The following is an 8976-nucleotide window of genomic DNA, read 5'->3' on the forward strand; positions in this document are numbered from 1 at the left end:
ACACATGTATAGGCAAGGGACTGTGTACCATTAACTCATTCAGCAATCTTTCAAACCACACCAATTCCCCTACTACTTGTCTCACAGCTCTATACTCTGCTTCTGCAAATGATAATGATACTATAGCCTGCTTCTTAGATTTCCAACTAATAGGGCTGTCTCCCATAAGAACTAGATATCTACTAATTGACCTTCTTGAATCAGAACAAACTGCCCAGTCTGAGTCACAATAAGCACTGACAGTGAGATCAGGCTTATTTGAGATAAAAATCCCCAAAGTAGGATCTTGTTTCAGATATCTGAGCACATGATAGGCAGCTTTAAGGTGGGGCTCTCTAGGTGATTGCATGAACTGACTGAGATGCTGGACACTGAATGCTATGTCCATTCTTGTGTTTGTGAGAAAGTTAAGCTTCCCAACCAGCTTTCTGTAAATAGTAGGATCCAATAATAGCTTTCCATCTGTGGCTGTGAGTTTTTCATTAGAGTCAAATTGTGATGTGCTAACTTTGTAATTCATGACATCAAACTACTTCAAGAGATCAGTAGTGAACTTTCTCTGGGAAATAAGAACACCATCTTGTTTGTACAATATCTCTAATCCCAGGAAGTAATGCAATTTCCCAAGATCTTTTATCTTAAATTGGTCATGTAAGAAAGCCTTCAGAGATGTGATTTCTTCCAAGTCAGTCCCTGTTAGAATAACATCATCCACATAAATGGCAACAAACACTAAAGAACTTCCCTTACATTTATAAAACAGTGAATAATCACTGTTGGAGTGTGTGTAACCCTTTGAGCAAAGGCTATTGGCCAGCTTATCATACCACTGTCTACTTGCCTGTTTTAAGCCATATAAAGACTTTTTGAGTCTGCAAACCAGGTTGATCCTGTCTACCATAAGACCCTCTGGTAGTGTCATATATACCTCCTCATGTAAATCACCATGAAGAAATGCATTATTGACATCCAACTGGTATAAACTCCATCCCTTCTTCACAGCCAAACAAATCAAGGTTCTCACAGTGGTCATTTTCACCACAGGTGAGAATGTTTCAGTGTAATCAACCCCAGCTTGTTGTGTGTACCCTTTAACTACCAACCTAGCTTTGAACCTTTCCACACTTCCATCTGCCTTGTATTTGATTTTGTACACCCATTTGCATCCAATGGCATTTTCCCCTGTTGGTAGAGGAACCAGGTCCCAGGTGTCATTTGCATACAATGTTTCAAACTCTTGTGTCATTGCCATTTGCCAGGCAGGATTCAAGATTGCTTCCTCATAACAAGAAGGTTCTGATTCATGTGATAGTGCCTTTACTAACTGCTAACTGTTTGAACATAGAGAAGTAAAACAAACTGGCTCATGGTTTGATATGACTGAGGTGAGTGAATGTGGTGGATTAGGTGTAGGTGTAGTAGAGGGATGCAGATTGGGTAATGTATATTTGTATTCTTTGAGATTGCTAGGTGTATGAATTGATCTAGTTGTCCTCCTAAGTATTGGTGCTGGTGGAGCATCATTAGAAACTATGGATTCAAACTGTGCTGTGGTGCTGGCAGACTGGGAATTTGTGGCCAGTGTGTGTTCAGGGGTATCATTAGTTACTTGGTTAGTAGTAAATTCACAGAATGTGTTTGTGTCCAGTAAATCATCATCAACTAAAGTGTTCATTGTACCAGGTATACAAGTCAATTTATCAGAATTATGAACAAACAACTTTAGAATAGAGTTGAAACTAGAACCATCAGGAGCAATAACAAAAGGAAAAATTGTTTCATGAAAAGAGACATATCTACATACATGAACCCTTTTAGTAGCTAAATCTAAGACCTTGTAGCCTTTTGTGTTGAAAGGGTATCCAACAAAAATGTGAGGTGTTGCCCTTGGTTCAAACTTGTCCTTATGAGTTTTCAATGTAGAGGGAAAACATAGACATCCAAAACTCTTAAGGTGAGAATATGTGGCCTTTCTTTGGTATAATTGTTCATATGGTGTTTTGTTGTGCAGTATTTTGGTAGGCAGTCTATTAATGAGGTAAGTGGCAGTTAGGATACATTCTCCCCAATATCTCATGGGCAATTTGGATTGGTAAAGAAGTGCCCTTGCTGTTTCTAAGAGGTGTTTGTGTTTTCTTTCCACCACCCCATTTTTTTGGGGGGTGTAAGGGCATGATTTCTGATGGATTATTCCTTTTTCTTGGAAGAAAGTTGTTGCCTCACCACTTGTAAATTCCAGGCCATTGTCAGACCTGATGGTTTTGAGTTTAGTGTGGAATTGGTTTTCTATAAGACATATGAGGGCTTTCACAGATTGCAGTGCATTGCTTTTACATCTGAGCAACTATGTCCAAGTTGATCTGGTGTGATCATCCACCATAGTTAAAAAATAGTTGTAACCATCATGAGTGGGTATGTGATAAGGTCCCCACAAGTCAATATGCAGCAGTTCAAACATTTTACTAGATGTGCTGGTGCTTTTTGGGAAGGGCATTCTAGTTTGTCTTGCCATAAGGCATATGGCACAAGTAAAAGGCTGTTTGGTGGAAAATTTCACAGGTATGGTGGATATACTCCTCATCTTCACAAAAGGCACATGCCCTAGTCTAGCATGCCACAAGAGTTCAGTATCATGATCATGAGATGTAGGGACTGTGGAATAAGATTATTGAATAAGTTCATTCATATCTTTCTATGTCATGTACATGGCTTTATATATACATAAAAGATTGTGGAATAGAATCACCTAAATCTTTACATTAAGAGAAAGAATCAGAGATATGATATTCTAGATTACCACAATTATACTAAGATCTTAGAGGATCATATCTTGATATGAAGAATATCTTCTCATCTTAGAGGATCACATCTTTGATGACAAGAATATCTTCTTGGAAATCCTCCATCAGCCAACACTCCCCCTCAAGCGGGTGAATGGATATCTTCCATTCCTAGCTTGCTTATTAGATCTTGAAACATATTGTTTGGCAATCCTTTTGTTAAAACATCAGCAACCTGATCTTTTGTAGATACAAATGGCGTACAAATGAGTCCGTTATCTAATTTCTCCTTAATGAAATGTCTGTCTACCTCAATATGCTTAGTGCGATCATGTTGTACAGGATTATGAGCTATACTTATTGCTGATTTATTGTCACAATATAGCCTCATAGGTCCTTCCCATCTTATCTTCAAATCATCAAGGATTATCTTTAGCCATAACAACTCACAAACTCCCATCGCCATGGATCTAAACTCAGATTCTGCACTTGATCTAGCTACTACATTTTGTTTTTTACTCCTCCAAGTCACCAGATTTCCTCCTAAGAAGGTGCAATATCCAGAACTTGACCTTCGATCCACTAATGAACCAGCATAGTCCGCATCTGTATAAGCCTCTAAAACCATGTTTCCTCCTCTTTTGAATAATATTCCTTTTCCTGGACTTCCTTTAAGATATTGTAGAATCCGGTTGACAGCTTGAAGATGCATTTCTCTAGGATCATGCATAAATTGGCTAACAACACTTACAGCAAATGCAATGTCCGGCCTTGTATGGGACAAGTAAATCAATTTCCCTACAAGCCTTTGATACAAGCCTTTATCTACCACTGAATCTTCTGGAGCATTGCACAATCTATGATTGTATTCAATTGGTGTAGCCACTGGTTTACACCCTAATTTTCCTGTTTCTTTCAACAAATCAAGCACATATTTTTGTTGGGAAATAAAGATTCCTTGTTTTGAGTGTGCCACTTCGATTCCCAAAAAATACTTTAATTTCCCAAGCTCTTTGATGTCAAATTCCTTGAGTAAACACTTCTTCAAATTTTGTATCTCCTCTGAATCATCACCTGTTACTATGATGTCATCCACATAAACCAACAATGCTGTCACTTTTCCTATTTTTGAGTGTCGTATGAACAAGGTGTGGTCTCCTTGACTTTGTCGATACCCTAGCTTGATCATAACCTTTGTAAATCTTCCAAACCATGCACGAGGTGATTGCTTTAATCCATAGAGTGCCTTCTTCAGTCTACACACCATTCCCTTCTTGCTTTCAAAAGCAGGTGGCACCTCCATATAGATCTCCTCATCTAAGTCTCCATGTAAAAAGGCATTTTTTACATCAAATTGTTGTAGGTTCCAATTAAAAACTGCAGCCAATGATAATAAAACTCTCACTGTATTCATTTTTGCCACTGGGGCAAAAGTCTCCAAATAATCAATTCCATAGGTTTGTGTATAACCCTTTGCTACCAAACGTGCTTTATATCTTTCTATGGACCCATCTGACTTATATTTCACAGTAAACACCCATCTGCACCCGACCAACCTTTTTCCTTTTGGTAATTCCACAATATCCCAAGTTTTGTTTTTCTCCAATGCTTCCATTTCTACCTTCATAGCTTTCTCCCATTCTTTATTTCCTAATGCTTCAGACAAATTTCTGGGGATAGGAATTGTGTGGAGGTTACAGAGAAAAGCTTTATGACTTGGGGATAGATTTTGATATGTCATGGAGAGGCTCAAAGGGTGTTGTGTGCAAGTTCTGGTTCCTTTTCTGATTGCAATGGGAAGGTCAAGGACATTAGGTTGGTTAAATTCTTCTTCATGATCAGTTTGGTTTGGTGTTTCTGACGGTTCAACAAGTTCAGGATGGGTATCAGGAGCAGTAACCTGTGGAGATGATTGCAACCGAGTAGTTTGATCAGTTAGTCTCTTTCTTCTGGAATATACCTGCAATGGTAGATTATTTTCTAGAATTCCATTATCTATATTTGGATTAGGAGACTCAATGGGTTCATTTGGATTTAGAGACTCAGGTGACTGTAGCAATGGTGACTCAGGCAAGGATTTGGCACGACTAGAAATGGACAAATCAAATAGTGACAAGTCTAGAGGTTCCTTTCCCTTCAGTGACTCCCCCTGATTGTAAGAATGATTAAAAAAGGATTCACTCTCATCAAATGTGACATCTGCGGAAACAAAGAATTTCTTTGATGATGGTTGATAACACTTGTAACCTTTTTGAGTAGGAGAATATCCTATGAAAACACACTTAAGAGCACGTGGGTCTAATTTGCCTCTATTTTGAGAATGAATATGAACATAGGCAACACTTCCGAAGATTCTAGGAACCAACTTATTAGAAATTTCAAAATTTGGAAAGAAATTCCTAAGAGTATCAAGCGGACTTTGAAAGTTCAGAATTCTTGATGGCATTCTGTTACTAAGATGTGCAGCAGTTAGGACAGCTTCCCCCCAATACTGTTTTGGCACCTTTTTGTGAAACAATAATGATCTAGTAATGTTAAGTAACAGACCATTTCTTCTCTCTGCTATCCCATTTTGTTGAGGAGTATTGACACATGAAGATTCATGAATAATTCCCTCTTTTTGGAAGAAAACAGAGAGGTTTTGATTGAAGTAGTCCTTGGCATTATCGGATCGAAATCTTTTAATTGGCACATCATATAGGGTTTTGATCATATTAAAAAAGGTAGGAAGAATTTGACTGACATCTGATTTTTGCTTTAGCAAATAGATCCACGTAACTCTTGTACAATCATCAATGAATGACACAAACCATCTAGCACCAGAAATATTAGGAATGGGAGAGGGTCCCCAAATATCACTATGAATAAGAGAGAATGGAGTTTGACATCTTTTGTGACTAATTGGAAAGGAAGTACGTTTGTGTTTTGCAATTTCACAATCATCACAATGAAAAGACTCAACAATCAAATCTTTGAACAAAGATGGGAACATCCTTTTGATTACATAAAAGGAAGGGTGACCTAACCGACGATGATAAAGCCATACTTTCTCTTTATTGGACATGATAGATTCAGACAAGAATGAACTAGACAAGGAATATTTAGATATATATTCACCATTGTGGAAATCCAAACAATAAAGACCACCTTTCTCACTAGCACGCCCAATCATCTCCTTCGTGTTCTGTTCCTGAAATAAGCAATATGAAGGGAAGAAAGTTACTTGGCATTTGGAATCTTTGGTGAGTTTCTGGATAGAAATGAGATTTGCAGATAACTTTGGGATATGAAAGACATCTTTAAGTATCAAGGATTTTCCAAGTGGTATGTCTCCTTGCCCAGCTACAGTAATAACTGAACCATCAGCTATAGTTATTTTTTTATAGCTAGGACAAGGGGAATATGATATGAAGAGATGAAAGAGACTGGTCATGTGATCAGTTGCCCCGGAATCAACCACCCACGTTGAAGAAAGTTTGACTGAGACATTAGTAATAAAAGAGTAAGAAATACCTGTGAAGGCCAATGAACAACTACCTGTTGAAGCTGAATGTTGCAAATCTCCAATTGAAACTATAGAGTTATTCTCTACGGTTGCAGAAACATTTTCAGAGACTGGAATATTTGCGGCAGTACCATTTTCAGACATGGTTTGGGCAGATAAAGATAGCAAAATGGGATTTTTCAAGATAGGATAAAATTGGCCGGGAATAAGCCTAAAGCTCTGATACCATGTGGAATAAGATTATTGAATAATTTCATTCATATCTTTCTATGTCATGTACATGGCTTTATATATACATAAAAGATTGTGGAATAGAATCACCTAAATCTTTACATTAAGAGAAAGAATCAGAGATATGATATTCTAGATTACCACAATTATACTAAGATCTTAGAGGATCATATCTTGATATGAAGAATATCTTCTTATCTTAGAGGATCACATTTTTGATGACAAGAATATCTTCTTGGAAATCCTCCATCAGCCAACAGGGACAGAGTTAGAAATAGAAGCATTAACACTAATAGAAAAAGGATCAATAGAACAAGTTTCTTTATTTGATAACTGGGAATTTCTTACAATGGATGATGGAAAAGTTGTACATTTATTTTCAACTAAATGTTTTTCACAATTGACCAAAGGAGTAGGATGACAAGCTGAAGAGTAGCAAGTAGTATGGACTGAACTGGTGCCATCAGAATATGCACTGCAGTTGTGGCACTTGGTGCACAGAAAATACAAGCCATTCTTGGCTCTACCAAGCTCCAGAGGGCTCTTCAGAGAAGGGCCCTGCAATGAACATGAAGAATTGTTAAAAATAACCGTTCCTTTGAGTTGTACTGATAAACAATGGACAGATATTAAATTGAACTTGAAACTAGGCACAAATAGCACTTTATGTATAGTCAAGACTGGATTCAAACAGACATCTCCAATTTCATTTACTTTAACCTTGTATCCATTTGGTAAGGTAATTGGAAAAGGATATGGCAGTGTTCTAGTATTTTTAAGGGCAGTTTTATCATATGTCATATGGTGTGATGCTCTTGAGTCTATGATCCAAGTGCCAGCAGTCAATTTGGCACAATTACATGACAGATCACCTATCTCATTCATTGAAGAATAACAAGCAAGTATACCTGCCAGGTTCACAGCTCCACTTAACATGTTCCCTGAATTATCATTGTCTTTGTTTCCAGCCTGCAAGGTCCCCAAGAGGTTGAGCAGCTGCTCATACTGACTTTTGGACAGATTCAGTGGCATTTGCCTCCTCAGTTCAAGATTTTCCTCACCACCTTGATTGCTCTCTTCTTCAGATGTGTAAGCATTTGCTGCAGAGGCTGAACGTTTTCCCTTGGGAAATTTGGAGTTGGATGGGTAGCCATGAAGTTTATAACATCTGTCCTTGGTGTGGCCAGATCTTTTGCAATAATCACAAAACAAGTGTGACTTACCAGTACTAGAGTTACCTCTGAAGTAATTTCCAGAATTATTTTGACCTCCTTTGTATGAACTATAGTTTGTCTTGAAATCTCTACTGGTGTGGGGGTGAGATGCAGTTGCATTCAGTGATGTGGATTCCAAAGCAACCTGGTTAGGGGGCTTCACTTCTCGTTGCCTTTCCTCTTGAGATAGGATAGCAAAAGCTTGTGCCATACTAGGCAAAGTTGTCATCATCAGAATATTTCCCCTTATAGCAGTGTACATCTCATTCAATCCCATTAAGAAGTGTATGAGCCTCTTGTCTTGTTCAGCCTTGTGCATTTTTGTTTTTCCACCACAGGTACACACACAAGTGCATTGAGAAGTGATATCGATTGTGTTCATCTCCTCCCACAACTTCTTCATTTTTGTGTAATATCCAGTGATATCTAGAGTTCCTTGTACCAGATCATTTATTTCCTTTTGAAGTTGGTACAGTTTGCATCCATTTGTTTGGTCATATCGGTCCTCTAACTCCTCCCAAAGTTCCCTAGCATTGTTCACATATTGGAGTCCATCTCTCAAGTCAGGTGAAAGTGAATTTAGAATCCAAGAGGTCACCATATCATCACATCTCTCCCAATGTGCAAAACTTGGATCAGCAGAGTCTGGTTTCACAATCTTCCCGTTGATGAAACCAGTTTTGCTTTTCACCGACAAGGCTCTAAGAACTGCTCTCCTCCAGGATCTGTACCCATTGCCATCAAAAACAGCAAGTAACAATGCTGAACCTGCATTCTCTGATGAATGTAGGTAAAATGGACTAGAAGTGTCCATTCTGACAGTGGTGGTGTTGTCATCAGCTTGAACATCAACCATACTTGAATAGTATTCAAAACAAATGAAATCGATTGAAGATGAATGAAAATGCGATAATGATTGATCGCAGAATTTGGAAGAAGATCCAAAAAATTGAAAATAGGGCAACAACAATTCAATTGAAACTAAATCAAATCGGAATGAAGATAACAGAGAAGATCCATAATATTGTAATTTCGTAGTTTGTAAGAGGAGAATTGAGATCAATACAATACTCACAATCCAGATTCAAATGCGGAATGAAAATACGCAGTCCCTAGCTCTGATACCATGACAAAATCAGAAACAGAAATACTGGAATGAACTTGAGTTCTCCATTAATGGAGCTTGAACTCAGAGAGAAGGAGAAATGGAAGAAACTTCTAGAGAGAACCGGAAACTGATATTTTG

Source organism: Solanum stenotomum, unplaced genomic scaffold, assembly GCF_019186545.1.
Source record: "Solanum stenotomum isolate F172 unplaced genomic scaffold, ASM1918654v1 scaffold30743, whole genome shotgun sequence".
In the NCBI taxonomy this organism is placed as follows: Eukaryota; Viridiplantae; Streptophyta; class Magnoliopsida; order Solanales; family Solanaceae; genus Solanum; species Solanum stenotomum.